The 18905-nt window shown below is 44.0% G+C and overlaps 1 protein-coding gene across 7 annotated transcripts in view; it reads right to left on the bottom strand.

Moving 5' to 3' along the window:
• The window catches only part of PER2 (period circadian regulator 2), a 52418-nt gene extending 33742 nt beyond the window's left edge, over window positions 1–18676 (bottom strand). The window contains exons 1-4 of one of the 7 annotated variants that reach the window (XM_065675452.1): window positions 18496–18676; window positions 6706–6764; window positions 5760–5813; window positions 3775–4025 (exon numbers count right to left, since the gene is read on the bottom strand). The gene's annotated coding sequence lies outside the window, so the exon portion shown is untranslated. Of the gene's footprint in view, window positions 1–3774; window positions 4026–5759; window positions 5814–6705; window positions 6765–14141; window positions 14224–14912; window positions 15007–15231; window positions 15299–18495 lie in introns of those variants that run through there. The other 6 variants (XM_065675453.1, XM_065675451.1, XM_065675456.1 and 3 more) reach the window with 6 other exon arrangements.
• Between the last annotated feature and the right edge of the window lie 229 nt (window positions 18677–18905).

Here is an 18905-nt window from a genome sequence, read left to right as displayed (position 1 = left end):
AAAGCACACTGCCTAACTGAAAAAACACGAGCTGCTAGTACACCATGTTACAAGACTTCTTCAGAGGTAGCGGGCGGGAAAACAGCACTCTCTTAAAAACAACAAAACAAAACAAAAAAACCAACAACCAAAAAAAACCCAACAAACCCAAAGCAATCAACCAACCAATCAGATTAAGGCTGCTATACTTAAATCCCTTAAAGAAAACTGTATAAATCATTACTGATAGATCCATAAGCATGAGCAGACTCTTAGGGTAGCCCTAAATTCCTTAAAAAGAATTACCCCAGTATTCATAGAATAGTTAGGGTTGGAAAGGACCATAAGATCATCCAGCTCCAGCCCCCTGCCACGGGCAGGGACACCTCACACTAAACCATGTCACCCAAGGCTCTGTCCAACCTGGCCTTGAACACTACCAGGGATGGAGCACTCACCACTTCCTTGGGCAACCTGGTCCAGTGCCTCACCACCCTCACTATTACAGTTAACACCTACATCAGGAAAACTGTGGTATTTATGGGAAGAGCAATGACTGTATTACAGCTTTCCTAGTCTGAATGCAAAGATTTTGTATTTCAGTCTTTAACTGTGAGAAACCTCTTCTGAATTTCAAACTCAAAGCATATTACATATGCCATAGTATCTTCAGGCTCAAGAGCTGTCTGCAAGTACCTTTTAAGATCAGCCTGCCCTTGGAAAATTATTTCCCCCAAGTCTTTTCTTTGGGGCTTCTTAATTTTTTTGGAAGTTTAAGAGTCAATGAAGTTGTGCCCTAACTAGCATGTAGAATCTTACGGTTTGAAATCCTGAGCTGTTAAACCACTGATGAGTAATTTCTTCCACCTCCAAATATTATCCGTTGTCTTGTCTCCTCTCTTTTTTCCCTCACAGCTAGTCTAGCTTCTGCCAGGGATCTATAGGAAACTTCAATACTGCTCTTTAGGTGCACTGTTTTGCTGGAAGATAATTGTTCCCAATATACATATATAGACTGCACAATAACTTTGAAAGAATTTCCTGTGCCTCCTTGAACAAGAGTTGAATAATTTCAATGACAGTAAAGATTGCAGGGGTTTTCAAATTATTTTTATTGTAAGCAATGAGTTCAAATTAAGTGAATCACCAACAGAAATGGATATTGGCCTATAGCAGATACAATGTGAATCTTCTTCCTCTTGATACCTTGCAGAAACTTGTGTCAGGAAACATTTAAGTTACTTTACTTCTGTCTCCAGCTAGTAACATGTCAGAGCTTCTGCAGCATTGCCCACAGTATGTGTCTATGTGATTCCTACATAACTGCATTACAGTAGTATGATTTGGAGCCTGAGGACAACGGTGCCAGAAACAAAAACTACTATCTTGGTTAACGGAGAAAATACAAATTGGACCTTTTAAAGGTATCTTTCAAGAAGAACTGACTCGACTCCTTGAGGTGGAATGGTGTTCTTGGACAGCACTGGAAGATTAATGTCACTGAAAGGCTTTCTTGCACAAAGTATTTTCTGGTTCAAAATCTCAAAAGCTTCAGTGCCAGAGGCACACACCAAAGTAAGTGATACAGGAAGAATAAATAGGAGTGAACAGGAAAAACATTATGAGAGACTCCCAACAGCTTGTAGGGAAATAAGGACAAAGACTGTTTTTAAAACAAGAGCTCCAAAGTAGCAACATTAATATATGTCATAAATTTGCAGAGATTTTTCAGGAGATTGGAAATACTGTGGAAAAAAAAACAAAACAGAACAGACTTGCAATTACCCTACGCCATGCTCTATGCCTGTAATTTTAGGTAAGAACTGATTCATCTGGCTAGACTCTGCTCTCAGGCAGAGAAGACCTTAAGCAGAACATCTGCATGCATTCGCAAGCACAATAAAACATTTCAGGAACACAGAGGGTCAGTCATCCCAGCGAGATTAATTAGCGTTGAAAGTAATCTCAGTCAAAATGGCATAATAAATTGCACATATTCATCCCACTTACATATTTGAAAACTACCTTCAAATCAATAACCAAATGAGAATGGAAAGGTAAAAGCTAGCATGATTTCCCAGCCTTAGTTCTCACCCATTACTATAGTTTGAGGAAGATACCAATCTCATACCAAATACAGTAAACAAGTGCAGACAGTCACATGGAAACAGAGGAAATGCTCTTCTGGCCTTGATCTTGGGAGAAGTAAGTTAAGCCAGTTTGTTCTTCATTTTCTGCTCCATCTTTCTAGATCTTTTAAGGAATAGTGTCTAATTTGACTCTGCAAATAAAAGCGTTTTAATCTTAAATGGACACCAGTTATGCTTGATTTTAAGGCAACTGGCTCACAAAAAAAAAATTGGTTTTGTGTCTTCTACACAGAGCAAGCCTCCCCAAGTCATTCTGACTAAGACAGAACTCTAAGATCCTGATGCAGTGTATGAGAAAGGCAATATAATTCCACTGAACCCTAAGGACAAATGGAGGCATTAATATGCCAGGTTAGATGGGCAGAAAATTTCTGCTTATTCATTAGCTACAGTAGCTCTATTATCCTGCAGTAAGACAATGAAAACAGCCTGAAGTTTAGCGTTCCCAGAAAAACACACCACAATATGTATGGACAAACACTTGAAGAAATAATGGGTTTATGCTTTTGAAAAATCCTCCTAAGAAGGTCTGTAGAACACTAACGAGAGAAATTTCTTCTGAAACTTTGGCATTTAAACCCAGAAATCCTGTTCCAGCAGAGACCTGACCACATTCAGAGAACAGATTTTTTTTCCAGATTTCTTTTCACACAAAACATATCATGTACAGCATTGGTATTTAACAAATGAACAACAAAAAAATTCATTATTAAAATAATCAAATTCAAGAACTAACAGGAAAACATATGAAGATTTAAGTCTAAATTTGCAACTAATATGAACTTACAATATCCCCAATTGAAGCAAGAGGGATACCACAGTTTATGTCTATACTGTAGATGTATTTGGAGGCTCTTAAGTGTACTAACACTAACAGAAGACCTTCCTAATAGTCAGGACTCAATTTTCCATAAGATCTTAAAAACAAGAGTTTCCACATGTCTTCTAGATGGTTGTTTTGCAAAACCGTAAGTTTTCTCATTTGTATAACAAATAACTAGCAAGGATTTAATAATGTCATGCAGTTTTAGAGAAAATTGAAAAGTAACATCTACAATGAATGCATTCTCCCTGTGCAATTAGACAATAATTAAACACTCGGTAGTAGCAAAACGTTTGGAAAAAGCGTTGAAAAACAAACGAAAATCCCAAAAGCAACTTGTCTCACTGTAGAGCTTCACCACCGATAACACTAACAGCTTCCTCTTTTATGCCAAGAGACAGAACAATTAAAAGAAGCCTTCATTAGGACATTTTCTAGGGAGGTGGGACGTGGAAAGATTCTCAGACTTATAAGAAAAAATAACACCCTGAATTTATAGCAGCACCTATACTGAAGAAAGAGGTGAGCACAAGCACCCTGCATTCCTGGTAGGGATGCTTGCAATCACATTGTTTCTGTAGTGAAGAAACTTAAACCTGTATTTGAGAGTAAGTACAAGTTTAGGCTAAAAATGTTTTAGATTCAAATAAGTAAACTCCCAGTTTTTAGCAACAAAAATAGTTCCGAATGAGTGTATACATGACTGAAATCACAGTTCTAAACCCAACACAGAACAATGTATTTTCTGCATAAGCTCTAGCGGGTGGGAGTGGAAGTATCTTTCTACTAACATGGACTGGAACAATTATGCATATTTCTTACCTGTTTTTTCTATGGGAAGTTGGTGAAAGTGTTTATCAAGCTCCCTCCCAGCTAGCATCAAAAGCATGAGGTGCCTAGGTCCAGAGTCTCCCACATGCACTTAATTCTTGTCTCATCCTCTTCTACTGGAAACCTTTCACCATTACAGTCCGGAGACCTCTATAACTATAAAATATAAAAGAAATACCTGGGCCCCCCAACAGTGTCCTCTTCAAACAGATACCAGATTGATGCTCACAGTTATGCCATGCCTATGTAGATAAATGTTGGTTACACATTAAACTGTCATCCAGATACAAATTTGCATTTCAAACACTTTTAATCTAAAATAAGATCTTACAGAGTTTTAAAATAAAACAAGCTTCTACACTAGATAAAATACCTCTTTCAATTCATTGTCAGTATGGTATCATACATACTATGTACAAGCACAGTACATACATAGTCTGTATGGGCTGACGCGGCCACTACGAAGGAAGGGACAGCCTCTCCAGTAGAGAGAGCAAAATGCTTGATGTAGTCAACAGGAGCTCCATGTGCTTAAGAAGCTTGGTTAGGGTACCAATCTTTTGATTATCTCCAAGATGGATATATCCACAGCCTCTCTGGGCAATCTGTTGCAGTGCTCACCCACCCTCACAGTTTAAAAAAGTAGTGTTTCCTTCAATTCAGAAGTCTGTACTAACAATTCATCAACACTATTATTCTTCCTAATAAAAACAGTTTGCCAGGAAAGACACTGGGAATTTCAACAGGAAAAAGAATATCTTAAAGCTCTTCTATTAAATCTAGTGCAACAATTGGGTGTCTAACAATTACATCACTTTAAGTGCATCATTTGAATATGCAACAAGAATGTTTGGAACAAAGATTTGGCACAGTGTTAAATCCCAAGCCAACCATTTTGGAAAACAGCCCATGGTACCAGGCCTGAATTTAAAATGCTGCATGTCTACCAACTGTTAAAAGTACATTTGTGTTGGCCAGACTTAGGGAAGAATTTATTCACAACATTCCATTCTGCATAACATTGTAATTTGAGTTCTACAAGTCTCACATTACAATACAAATCTGGGTACAGTAGTTTTTTCAAACGCTTCGCCTCTATCAAAAGTCATAAAACAGAATTTAAGTTATAAGCTCTGTATCTCTGACCATGAGAAGCATCAGAAATTGCTCTGCCACTTGCAGATATAGCAAATTTTAGCTTGGACACTGAAAAAGTGGGATGTCTTTCAGCACTAGTTAAATCCCAGTTTAAAGACAGCTTTTCCAATTCCCTCACACTAGCTCATCTCCCGGTAATCTGTATTTCCTTAATGGAGTTAGGTTTCTGTTTTCACTAATCAAGATGTTCAATGAAATCAGCCACAAGGTCTTGCTTGACTATTCATGAAGTGACACAGCACTTTGATGACTACAGCAGTTTCATGACTACCATCATGACAATTTAACAAACAAACTAAAACTGTTTACCAAAGTCTAGGTTGAAAGGGGATATTCACAATAGCAGTATAAGCAATTTTAATTTGTATCATTTTAGTTTCATCTAGTTAACACATTTAGGAACACATTAAGAAACAATGTCCTTATAAGCTACTCAAAATTGTCATGATAAGCCTTTTTACCATTTAACTGAAAGCTAAGACAAATCTACACCAAAAACATTTTTATGTCAAACTTAATACAAGAAATGGACACCAGGCACTTTATCAGTTTGAGTAGAATTAGAGGCAGGTAAATCCTATCTTCTCATTTTCTATTATTTATTAGAGGAAACGCATACATATGCCCAAATCCCAAAGAACTAAAAGAGTTCACCTATGTATGGCACCTCAAGAAGGTCTTTTTGACAGGAGTATCTGACCAGTATACAAAGACTACAGTACTTGGGACATTTCCTTTGATACCAAGATATATCTATTCTAAACACAGAAGACTTCTATTATTAGAAAAGAATGAACAACCTGCTTCAGGGAACACACCTGTATTGTGGGATCCCAACCAAGTTAATTTTCTGTATAGACCTGAAGTCACACCTGAAGAGAGAAAGTTGTGAGTTTTAAAAACCTATTCAGATCACACTTCTTAGACCTAGAAAAAGAGCTAGTTGTTTGGGGTTTTTTTATCATTTAGATTAATCCAAAACTGTTGCATTAATCCTCAAAAATCCCAGTTACAATTTCACCGGTTTTGCAATATTACAGTACTGCTATCCTTCTCTTTCCTGTCTTGGGTCAACACTGTCCCATCATCAGATCACATAAAACAACTTGGATAAATGTTCTTTGCATCACACATGACATGCTGCCATCATTCTCCTTTACGCTCTCAGCTGTTTCCATTTTTTGCTCTGATAACCATCAATTTTTCTTCATTTTCCAAATATTTCCATAACTCTGACTGTCTAGTCTGCTGTCAAGTACCATACACACCACCTGAGTTGCAATAAGCTTTTTTTTGGTCATCAGCTTCTCACACATTGAACACATGCATCCGCCAGTATCTCCAATGCCTTATGTTCAACTTCTCAAACAGAGATTAGAATAGTATGAGCCCACTAGAAAGCAGACCACGAAATACTGCTGGAAGCTATGACCTTAAAATTCCTTAACACACCTACAAGAACACTAGAAAGACTAGAAGTTGATTAATAAACTTCTGCACAGCAAATACTGCAGATATCAAATGTGATATTGTATACTACATTAAATTTCACTTTCCTAACCATTTAGGAAGCCACATAATTGACAAGTGCTTTCATGATTCATGTAACAGGTCTTTAAAAATATAATGCTCTGATTATCATTTTATTTTCTAGTATTCTGAAATTACAGCTCAAAGGAAGCACACAAAGCAGCAACAACATAAAAATCATTTCAGACTCTCAGAGAAACAATCACTTTCTTGGGGTCAGCATTAGACACTCACCTTAATGAATTTATAACTCAGAATCTTTCCAAATCTGAAAGGGTCAGCACCATATATTCCTATTAAATAAAAAAAAAAAAAAAGTGTTTTATAAGCAAGATAAAAATTACTTAGAAAATATAAATCAAATCAATTCAATAATGCAATACAAGCCCAATAATGTAAAAAAAAAAATATATTCCACAAAGCACGCACCCGGAAGCTCATTTTCCATGTAAGTGATTCTGTGAAATACAAAACGAAAGAAAATGCAAGAAATTGAGGGACCTGGACAGGCTGGAAAAGGGGACCCTGTGAACCTCACAGAGTTCAACAAGGCCAAGTACAAGGTCCTGCACATGGGTCGGGACAATCCCAAGCACAAACAAAGGCTGGGGGAGACTTGGGGGTTTTGGGTGACAAAGAAGCTCCCCATGCCCCGGCTTCAGGGTGTGCTTGAGCCCAGAAACCCCCCAAGTGCTGTGCTGCATCCCCAGAGTGTGAGCAGCAGGTCAAGGGAGGGGATTCTCCCCCTCTACTGTGCTCTGGTGAGACCCCCCCTGCAGTCCTGATCCAGCTCTAGGGCAACAACACAAGAGGGACATGGAGCTGTGGGAGCAAGTCCAGAGGAGGCCATGGAGATGCTGTGAGGGCTGGAGCAGCTGCTCTGGAGCCAGGCTGAGAGAGCTGGGCTAGTTCAGCCTGGAGAAGAGAAGGCTCCTGAAGAGGAGACCTTAGAGCAGCTCCCAGTGCTTAAAGGGGCTACAAGAAACCTGGAGAGGGGCTTTGGAAAAGGGCCTGTAGGGACAGGACAATGGGAATGGCTTTAACCTGACAGAGGGGAGACTGAGATGAGACATTAGGAAGAAGTTGTTCCCTGTGAGGGTACTGAGGCGCTGGCACAAGGTGCCCAGAGAAGCTGTGGCTGCCCCATCCCTGGCAGTGTTCAAGGCCAGGTTGGACGCAGGGGCTTGGAGCAACCTGCTCTAGTGGAAGGCGTCCCTGCCTGTGGCAGCCGGCTGGAAAGGGATGAGCTTTACAGTCCCTTCCGACCCAAAACAGTCTATGATTCCATGAAATTTTACTGATTAAAATGTTAACTATTATGGCAACATAACTTCTAAATTGGTTCCTTAAGAAACACACGGAAGAGCTATTCACCAAATTCTGTTTACTTAATAAACATAGGAACCCCCCCAAAATTCCATCTCCATGATCTTCATTTATTGTTAGAACATTGTTTAGATAATACAAATATCAACACAGTACATTTCAAAATCAAGCACTCATGTGAGATCATCTTAGCTGAAGAATGAGTATTGTCTAATATAAGATTTGGAATTACGTATTTGAATTAGAATTTCTTCTTCCACAGATTATAATCTTAAAACATCCATCACAGAAAGAAACTTCCATAGCTATGTCCCAGAGGTCCAAACAGGAAAAAAACCAATCCCTCAGTCCTCAGGTGATGGTTCCTACATGAACCCAAGCACATGTCACCAGTCACTTCTCTTCCTGAAGCACCCATGGCGCCACTCTTACTTAGTTTCCTTCTAGTTTTAGACTAGTTGTGTTGGTTTTAAAGCTGCTTATTCTCCCCATGAAGTCACTAATAGCAAAAAGTTGGCCTGAGGTCAGAGGACAAAGTCAGCTTGGTTTTACTATGAACAGCATGGTACCAGCACATTGCCGAACTTACCAAATTCACCTCATGGAGGGTCAATCTCATCTGTGCTCTGCTGACTAACCTGGGCCAGCTCCTGACTCATCGTTTGCTTTCCTGCAGCTATAAGCAGCCAAGTACTAAAGTAATCTCTCCTCCCCTTTCCACCCCCAAAGCACTCAGAATCAATCCTCCAACAGAAATTGCTCTTTTCTGCCAGAGCAGAAACAAAGCTTATTTTAACCATTTCAGGTAATTACTCCTTCTTCAGCCCACCACCTGTGCTCAGGTCTCCACACTGGATGCGGACTGACCATCCCCAAAAGCCACCAGAAACTGTCTTTCTCAAGTTGATTTTTTTCACCTTGAATAATAAACCATGGCCCAGAGCTAAGCTTAACTGCCAGCAGGTCTGGTATTTGTCATTAAGAAAAACAGTGAGCACATACATACATCTCTGACAGACAAAATGACTGCTGCCTGTGCCAAGGTATCTTGTGAAGAAGCTAAAAACAGTGACCCTGAGCTGCCCTACAGCCAGTCTCCAGGCATCCTTCCTTCCAGTCTTACAACAGGTACCTTCTTAAAAGGTGAGCTAAACATCTTTGTATGGAGTGTGCATCTAAAAAGACATTTGATTTTCTTCCTAAAGACAGAATGCTATTCTTTTCCTGAATGGAACTGGAGAAATTATTAAGCAGGAGATCTGTAGTCAGAACTCTAATATTTGCACGTCAACTCTCTCTAAAGTATCTACTACACTATATTTCTACTTTAATATCTGCTCACATCTCCACTAAGCAGTATGTTTGCACGTCTACTGCTCTCCTCCCTTAAAAAAGGTCAGATTTTCACCATGAGTTATTTGATTTACACAAGTTCCAGGGTAATGCTGCTCTTTAGACACTGCTGCAGCTCATACCCAGTTAAAACTTTCAGTCAGAATGAAGTCCCATTCTGGCAGACTTTATGCCAAATAAATTCGCTATTGCTAATAGAGCATACTGCATCAGTAATATACTCCACAGAGTGAGACAACCTCAGAAACATCATGTACTTGTCCTACGAGTTGGCTGTATCAGTACTGAAATCAAGAGTCACAGAGGAAACCTTGGTAGAGATGCAAAGAAATCGGTGAAGTGCTTTATATACTGAAGATCTTTGTACAATTAAAGAAACTAAGCAGCAGAAACACAAAGTACGTGTAGTAAGGTCAAACACAAAAGCCATACGAAGATACAAAAGCCGCAAGGAATAAGGAGGACAGGAACTCAAACCAACAAAAGAAGTACTGGACATCCTCACCACTTCATCTTGTCCCTTTAAGCTTAAATTACAAAAAATTACAGGTGTTATTTCACAGTGAAGTGCCTCTGGTTGAGGACTGGATGTCTGAAAGGCAGTACAGCTTTGGTTCGCCTTTTGAAAGCCATCTATACAAGGAGATCTATATTCTGTCCATGAGAAAAATGACAGCATTAAGAATTACCACAGTAAACTCAAAACCAGCTGGAAGCAAACCCCCAAAGTCTTTCCCTGCCAGCTTGATGTACTAATGAGCTCTCTTCCCCGCTGTCACATCTTTCCAGGATAAACATTGGTACCGCTTGCACTGAACTTCTGCAGCCTTGCTCAGACCATCTGCAGAATAACCTTACACTCTTACCCCAGTAAACATGCTCTCTGTGGGTTTTTGTCCACTTATCATGTTAATGGCACATAGATTCTGGACCCCTTCAGCATCCCTAATAACTTTTGCCTCTATTGGGAGAAAATGAAGGAAAAACGAGTCATACTCCATAATTATACCATCTCAAGGTATATTAATTTAACTTTGCTTCTTTTTGTGTTCTAAAAGCAAAGTTACTGAAATTCAACTACCAAACCAAAACACAGACACTAGAAGGCTCCTCTAGGACTACCACACACTACTTCAGCTGCAGCTGAAAACATCTGTACAAAAGCTTTTCCTGTCCTTACAACAGCTTCACTCACACAAAAAAAATTCTCATAACTTCACTTGCGTTTGTGGATAAGCAGGGAAAATATGCTCTTTGGAACCTCAGCCTTAAGGAACTTGCATTAAACAGTACATTGCTGCTGCTGTCCCTCAGGAACTCAGAGAGAGGACCAAGTAACAGAACTCTGTGCTGGATTGGTACAATCCCAGTGCAGGCATTTAGACACAAAGACGCTATCTGCACTTAAATGATAACCTTAGAAATACCAACCAAAAGCACTGAAGCCTGATCTGCCCATGTTCCAGCACTGCTGGCAGGCAGAGTACCAGCATGCTGCACAAGCATGTCTGGCAATATACTAAGCCACTTACTGAAGTACCAGATCACTGTGCGTATGCTCGGGCATGTGGATACCCATGTGTTCGGGTGCTTTCCTACTACATATGGCTGCTGGCTCACTGTCAGCAAAGTGCTCTAAATAATGGCTTCAGAGCCTCTCCACAGCCTTTGCAGACATACCCAAACCATCTGACCCTTCTTCATGTTGGGCTCCTCTGCCTAGGGCCACAAGAAATCACAGCAACAAGTCACATAACATTAGCCTGTAAAGTGTGCTTTTGGCTGCTGCATTCTCTTTTCCCATGCCTTCAATTCATTTGGTGAAGTATGTTTCATCTCACTTGTAGCTAATAAGAAAACAACCCCTCAACAACCCCTCTAAGCATCAGAAGGTGGAGCAAAAGGTTTGGCTTACTATCAACAACACATGCAGTGTTAGCAGCCTGGCGCCTGCTAGAGCAGCGGTTAAGTTTAAGGCAGCGGTTAAAGCAGAAGAGAGGACAGACACCTTGCACGCTAAATATCAATGGCATAACTTTCAAGACAACTACTACCTGCATCCAGCCTCATCCCCAAAGTGCACATCAAAGCCCTTCAGTATGATAAAACTACATCACAAAGAATACTACAGATACTAACTCATTTGCTGTTCAGTGCTTGCAAAGCCCAGGTTACCATCATACATACTGAAACACTTTAAGATTTGGACAACAGGCATACAAGTGGATGTGGAAAGTACAAATGCAGAAAGACAACCCAGTTAATCTCCGTAATCCACCATCCTCATAGAGGAATTCTAGGCCATGGTACCAGAACTGGACACACAAATTGCTTTTCAAACACCTGATTATCTACTAATTATGATGTGGTAATGTTATGAGCACGGAACAGTGTCTACAGGACATTCCTGCCAAGTATTTCACAACACCTTGCTAAGAACATGATGTTCCCTTTTAACATGGGCCAACCATAGCAACCCTATAGATAAAACACTACAGTTGATCTAGACAAGTGATAATTTACTTGTTCTACTGGCTACTGGTAACCTACCTGCTTTTAAACCATACCAAATATACCTCATCCTACAGTAACTCGTAGGATGTGCTTATACTTCAAGGGGTTAAAAAAGTTCTCCTGCAGTAAAGGACGTTTTTAATACTTGTAAAGTTGTTGGAGAAATAAGGGTGTGGCAGGAACCCAGGAAAAAGAAAACTGGTTTATCAGTCTGTATCTAAAACAAACACTTCCTGGTCATAACAAAGTCTGAGGTAAAAGAAAAATCCAGAACTCTATTTCCAATCACCTTCCCAACTTCACTCTACTCTCACACTATGGCTAAACTCCATCATAAAAGTAAAAAACTAAGTTACTCAAAAACGTAATTCTTCACAGAGGAAATTTATTACTATAAAAATGCATTATCCTGGGACAGGTTCAAGTAAATTTATTTGATAAACTGAGTTGTTATGTATTTTAATCTCCTGACTGGGAAAAAAAACCCCAAAACCCAAAGAGAAGAGAGATATTACACCAACAGTTGCCACGGTATGCTGTCTCTTTAATGCCTCTCTGGAAACCCAAAAGGAGTAAGAGTAAGCTGTAAAAAGGAGGATTAGATTTTCACAGATAGCATTCATGTGTTAAAATGAACAGAGGAAGCCTACAACAAGTCCTACCAAGTGGCAAATAAACAAAAAGCCCAGCAAAACCACACAGTCTTGGGCTCATAAATTAAACCAGAAAATTCACTGAATCTGAAGGAAGTGCAAAAGAGCCAAAATCCTGCCTTCCATTCCTTTACCTTCTGGACTAGATCAAGCCAAATTACACCTCTTCACAAGGCAGGACAGATCATGCTCCTTCACTGCACAGTGTTGGACATTATGCCAATCACCCAACTAAAGCATTCTCCCCTCTACCTTGAAATAAACACTTGAGAGGGCCAAACCCCCACCAAAACGGAATCATGTTACCTTTTTCTTCTACTCTAGGCCGCAGGCCCTGGCTTTCCTGTTACACGTTCTCCCAGCAAGGTAACCAACCTCCACAGTCCAGAACAAGAACTCCACACCTCAGGACAGTGTCCTAATCACAAAGCTAGCGGCAAGCCTCGGATGAGGCAAGGACAGAGTGAAACTTCCTCACTTTGCAGAAGTAATGCAAGTTTCAGTAAAAAAGGGCAAAACCAAACATCACAAGAGCACACAAACACACACAACCATAAGCAAGAAGTAACTTGATGTTAAAGTCCAGCAGGGACACTCTCCCTGATGTGAAGCAAATTCTAGGCCCTGCTCCGATTTTGCATTTAAGATCCACTGTGTAAAGTGCATATACACTGCCCAAGACTGAGAAGATCAAGGACACATACAGACACTGAGACACCCTAGAAGGTGGGAAAAATTTGCATTTCACCAAATGCTATGCCCTCAAACAATCTAATATGCAACAGGACGCATTTGTGGAATGGAGCGGCACCACTGAGGCCCTCGTTTCAGCTTGACATACTTAAGCTTTACCAACAACCCTATATTACCAAAACTAACCACTTGCATTCAAGTAGATCATCATTGTGATTCATTCAAGTTTTACCTTGACAAAAGCAAAAGCCAGCTCCAAAAGATAGCTGCTGTTTCGACAAACGATAACTAACATTAACTGCCACCTGTAAACAGTGCTTAAAACAACACTTACAACTTGAAACACTTCCTCACTAAACTATATCAATTTTTTACTTTTGACTCGACCAGACAATCATACCTCTGGAATCATTACAGAAGCTCCACCTTTTCCCCATTACCTGTAAATACATCAGTGGCAGCTATTCAGTCCCAGATGTACAACACTGTGAAACTCAGGGTCTTACATCTGAACATAAAAAAACCAAAGAAACCTCACAGTGTAGAAACATGAAAATGCTTCTTGAAAATCCTTCACATGCTCTGCCTCAGCCAAACTGCTGTTTCACCAGAATACAATTTCCAAGTACCAGACAACTCATACTGACCTCTCTGGGGACTTTTTGAGCTCCTGCGTTACACAGAGAAACGCCATACACCTATCCCAACCTATTACAGAAAGTTGGCTTTAAAGTGTCAGCCTGACTGTTACCACGCCGCTCATCTATTTGCATGAAACTGTACTTACATAAACTGTTTTGCAATCACGCAAGTAATAACATGCAATTAATGTCAACAGCAGCACAACCACACCGTCTCAAGGAACAGAGTGTCCTTAGACCTACACCCAAAGCAAAAACCCACAGCACCTGTTGCCCGTTCTACCTGTAGCTCACGCACCCCAGTATCTCACCGAGATGCGGCTACTGCCTGTCACACAGCTCCACACACGCGCAAAGCCCCCCCAGCCCGCTGCGTACAGCGCTGTCCCTACAAGAGAGACCACAGGCCGCGCTCACCGGGCCGGAACACGTGTGTTCCCAAAGGTGCTCCCCACGCCTACTCCCGCTCCCTCCGAACCCCGGCGCTGACCTTTCGCCGCTGGAGCGGAGACCCGGGCAGCGCCCGGGGAGCGGGCCCGCCGCCACCGGCCGCCCCACACACACTGGCCGGAAGGTTGCAGCCGCCCCGCCGCACTCTGGCTCCACACCGACCTGGCCGCCACGGCGTACGCACTGCCACTGCCGCCCCGCTCCCTCCCTGATCCGGGGGTACCGCCGCCTCTCAGAGCCCCGGCGCGGCCCCCCACGGGCCGTGAAAGGGCAGGCGCTGCAGAATCGTCCCTCGCAGCCCCCCCGCTGCCCCGTGAGCTGCGTGGGGATATCTGTGCCTCCGGACACCCCCTCCCGATCAGAGACGGGCCGGGCCGGGCCGTGCCACCCGCCCCGCGCGGCCCGGTCCGAGGAGAGAGCGCGGAGCCGGTGCCCCGCTCGGTCCGAGGGGGGTGTGTGTGTGTGTGTGTGTGTGTGTGTGTGTGAGTGCCGAAGCCCCCCCCGCTGCCACGCTCCCCACCGAGCCTCAGCGACCCCGGGGGGTGAGGGGGGGCACCGCGCTGCCGGACCCCCTCCGTGCCCCGCCCCGCCGGTGGCCCCGTCCCGTCTCCCCAGCAACGGGAGAGCCCCGGCGCGCGGGGGTTACGTAACCTCGGCCCAGCGGGCGGGGGAAGGAGACGGTGCCCCTCTGTGCACGCACACCCCCCCCCCACCGCGGCTGCCGCCCGCTCCCGCCGCCACCGGAGCGCCCACAGCCTCCCCCATGCACCGGCACCGCCGCGGGGCCAGCGCCCGGCGCACCCGGACTCACCGCGCACACCACGTCCACTCCGCCCGACGTAGCCCGGCACCGACTTCATACAGGCAGAAACGTGACTGGACCCGCAGAGCCCGCCCCACCCGAGCGGCCATTGGCCGCGGGCGCGTGACGCGCGCGGGGGACGCGGGCGGGGGCGGGCCGCGCACCTCCCCCATTGGCGGGGCCGGGAGCCGCTCACTTTACATAAGCCTCACGTGTGGCACCATGTTTCCACCGACAGCCACGATCGCCTGCGAGACCGCCCCGCCCCTCCCGTCCCGTCCCTTCCCTTCCCCCGCCGCGAATGCTCCGCCGCCGCCAGAGCGCTCACCGCCCCGCCGCTCCGCGCTGCCCCCCGCAGCGGCCGCGCCGCGCCGCGCTCCTCCGCCGGGCCTTAGGACCGCCGAAGGCAGAGGTTACATCACGCCTCCGGGAAGCGGCTCCTCCCCGCCCAAGAGGAGCCGCCCGTGACGTCAGCGCGCGCGCCCGGCGGGCCGGCGCGCGGGCGGCCGTTGGCTGCGGGGGCGCGCGCACGGACCCGCTGAGGTGGGGAAGCGGATGGAGCAGGCAGCAGCTCCCGGGCCTCCTCGGTGGAGGCGAGGGAGGTCGGGGTCCCGCCTAGCGCCATCCGAGAAAGGCAGGAAGCTCCCCTCCACGCTTCCCTGCAGGGAAAGGCCGCTGCGGGAAGGGGCTCCCGAGCGCCGCCGCTGTCGGGCCTGGCGACAGCACGAGGCGCGGGGAGAGGGAAAGCGGCCCGGTCGGGAGAGCCTGGCGGCCCCGCTGAGAGGATACTGAGGCGCTGGCTGCGGGGTGGAGGCACCAGCTGGAGCCTGTGGAGAGCGCCCTGCCGGCGGGTCGGTACGCTTACATAAGAGACAGGCGCCCGTAACCCGCTTCCTGGTGTTGCCGCCCGGCTGGGTGCACTCCCTGGAGTTTCGAAACTGACCCTGTGCGCTGGTCGGAGGTTGCCAGGTCACAAACCAAAGGGCAGGACAGGCGAGCGTAGAGCTTCACCTTTGTCCGGCACCGTCAGTTAGCATCAGTTTGAATAACTTCAGAAATGGCTAAACGTAAAAAGAGTTCCCAAGGCATTCAAGGTATGTGCTGTTCACATATGGAAAAACTAGTGCCTGATATGTTAATTATATTGCTACTTGCCCTTCCAAATGTATAAAACCCCAGGTTTTTGTATTTATGGGGGGGGGAGGGGGGAAGAAATCCCCCCTTCTGTTTCAGCAAAACATTCAAAGAATATTGACATTTCCCATCATAGAGTGAAATAATAAAAAATTGTCTGTGATGTTGGTCACACAGGTTTTTGCTTGGGCCCCTGTGCCATCCGAGGTTGTGGTGAGAGAGAACCTGGGCTCTGCTGTTAAAGAGTTCAGTGTGTTGAGTGGCACTGTTCTAGTCTCCACATCTTCCAAGGCTGAGCAAAGCAATCCATAGCTGGGAAATTAATGATAAGTTATGATAAATGTTCCTGTGCAAGGCAGGAACAGAAGACATACCAAAACTCTGTCAGTCTTGCTGTGAATACAGCTATTTGCCATAACAGCATCTTTACACATACTACATATGTGCCATTGCTCCACAGGATGTAATGCAGTGCAGCCATCATGGCTTCCACTGTTTATCTGCAAAATGAGGTTAATGCCACTTCCCTCCCTTAGAGCAGTGTTAGGGATAAGTCCATTAGGTACATAGATATTTAAGCTATGAGTGTTACAGAAACAGCCTCTGAGTAAAGTACTGTGGAGTATTTAACTCCTGCAAAGGGGGTGGGCAGTGGAAGCATTAGGACCGGATCCTGCAACTGGATTTGTTGCAATGCACAAGTCAGCTTACCAGTATCCCATTCTAAGTTTGCACTCCTCTGAGGCATCTATTTTAAAGGCTAATCCTGATTAGATATTCTCAGTGTAGTTTGGGCAACTTGCTGTTGCTGTTAGGACTTCACATCCAAAATTCCATCATTTCTGTTTTAAGTTCTCTGCTTTAGGGTTGGTAGGAGGTAGAATGACATTCTTGATTCTCACTGGATGTTGTTTTTCATGTTAGGTGCCAGAAAAGCCCTGGCTGTGTGCTAATGGCTGTACTTCTTACCACAGATTTGAAGTAAAGCACTTCAACCAAGGCAAAACTTTGAGTGTGCCTCCCCACCACCTCAGACTGCATGAGGAGCTGGAGTCAACCTATGGCACTGCACTAGAGCTGCATGAGTTTCCAAAACAAACAGAACAGGACACACATTAATCATCACTGGAGTGTCCCAGTTGTAGCAGGCAGACAGTGATCACCACCACCAGAAACAAGACAGTACCTTTTCCATCCTAGTAACTACCAGAGGCATCATTTGAGTTCTGCTTATTTTGAAGGGATACTAAAACGTTAATTTGGTAGAACTTACAGGAATAATTTTTAAGTTCTATTCCTGCCACCTTTATTGTTTATAGCTTTCTATTTAATAGACCCAAAATCAGGGGAAAGAGTGTTACTCAAAATGTGATTTACACATCTTGAACCAGTTGAGTCCAAATTTTTCTATTGTGACAGTTTTCTGAAAGTTGTGGTCGTGTATACATACAAGTTACTCCAGGCAACACCAATATGAAATGGCAAGAGGGCAGGCACATGGCTGCTAGAGGAGTCAATGTTACTACTGATCCAATGGTGCATCTTCTGAGAAACAAAGCAAAGGAAAATGGTCCCAAAATGCTACAGGACAAAATTGTTTTGATTCAAGGTAACTCTATCAGTAGCTATAACATAAGGGTTTTAATAGCAGAATGAGTAAAATATGTTTGTGTGGATGTACTCAAAAAGTTTTAAAGAACAGAAACATTAAGACGGTTGTGGGTTTTTTCCAGCTTTGATTCTTTTTTTGTATTCAACTCTCGGAGCATGGTGAGAACAAATCATTCATGTATAAGGCAAGTCCATTACAATACATCTGTTTCACCACATAACACACCACATCTCACCATATAACACTGACATTCCTCCAAAGTGGCTTTTGGTTGGTGAGCCAGGGCACTATCCTGCTTTAAATTCTGCCTTGCTTCCTCATTCCATTTTACAAGGCAAATACCAGTCTGTATGAAACACCGCCATGGAAGAGAGCAGGCCTTCTTCACTAGGGGGCAATCACAAGCAGGCAGGTTTGGGCCTTGCATTTTTCTTTTAACTGCACAACTAGGATTGCCCAAACTGCACTGCTAATATGCAGTTTCTACATGCTATTGAATCTCTTCCTTGCCTAGTTATTTTTCCAGCATAGTAGCTTTCTGAAATCACAAAAGATTAATTGGTAGAACTAGACCTTTTTGCTAGTTTTGCTTAACAAAAGCATTTCAGTCAGTTCTGATAAGCAGCAACATATTGACAGTATCAAAATTTTTAGGTGTCGTGGTTTAACTCCAGCCAGCAACTAAGCACCATGCAAGCCACTTAGTCAGTCTGCCCCAGGATGGGTGAGAGATTTGGGAGAGTAAAAGTGGGAAAACCCGTAGGTTGTAATAAAGACAGTTTAGTAGGTAAAGAAAAAGCCATGCACAAGCAAAACTAAAGAAATAATGCATTCGCTACTGCTTACCGTCAGGCTGGGAAGTTCAGCCATCTCCAGGACAGCAGGGCTCCATCATGTGTAATGATCCCTTGGGAAGACAAACACCATCACTCCAAACATCCTCCGTTTCTCCTTCTCCCAGCTGTACATGCTGAGCATGAGACACTGTATGAGATATTGCTGCGTACTTTGGGTTCAGCTGTCCCAGCTGTGTCCCCTCTCAATTCCTTGTGCACCCTTAGCCTGCTAGCTGGTAGGGTAAGGAGCAGAAAAGGGCTTGGCTCTGTGCAAGCACTGTTCACTAAACCATCCTTGTGTGACCAACGCTGTTACCAGCACAAATCCAAAACATCACCCCATGCTAGCTATGAAGTAACTCGACCTCAACCAAAACCAGCACACTGGGGGGGGGGGGGGGAAGGAATGAATCAAGTCCT

This window comes from Lathamus discolor, chromosome 3 (assembly GCF_037157495.1).
Source record: "Lathamus discolor isolate bLatDis1 chromosome 3, bLatDis1.hap1, whole genome shotgun sequence".
NCBI classification, from domain to species: Eukaryota; Metazoa; Chordata; class Aves; order Psittaciformes; family Psittacidae; genus Lathamus; species Lathamus discolor.
Note: the sequence above shows the minus strand (reverse complement) of the source record. Positions and strands in the feature narration are given on the sequence as shown.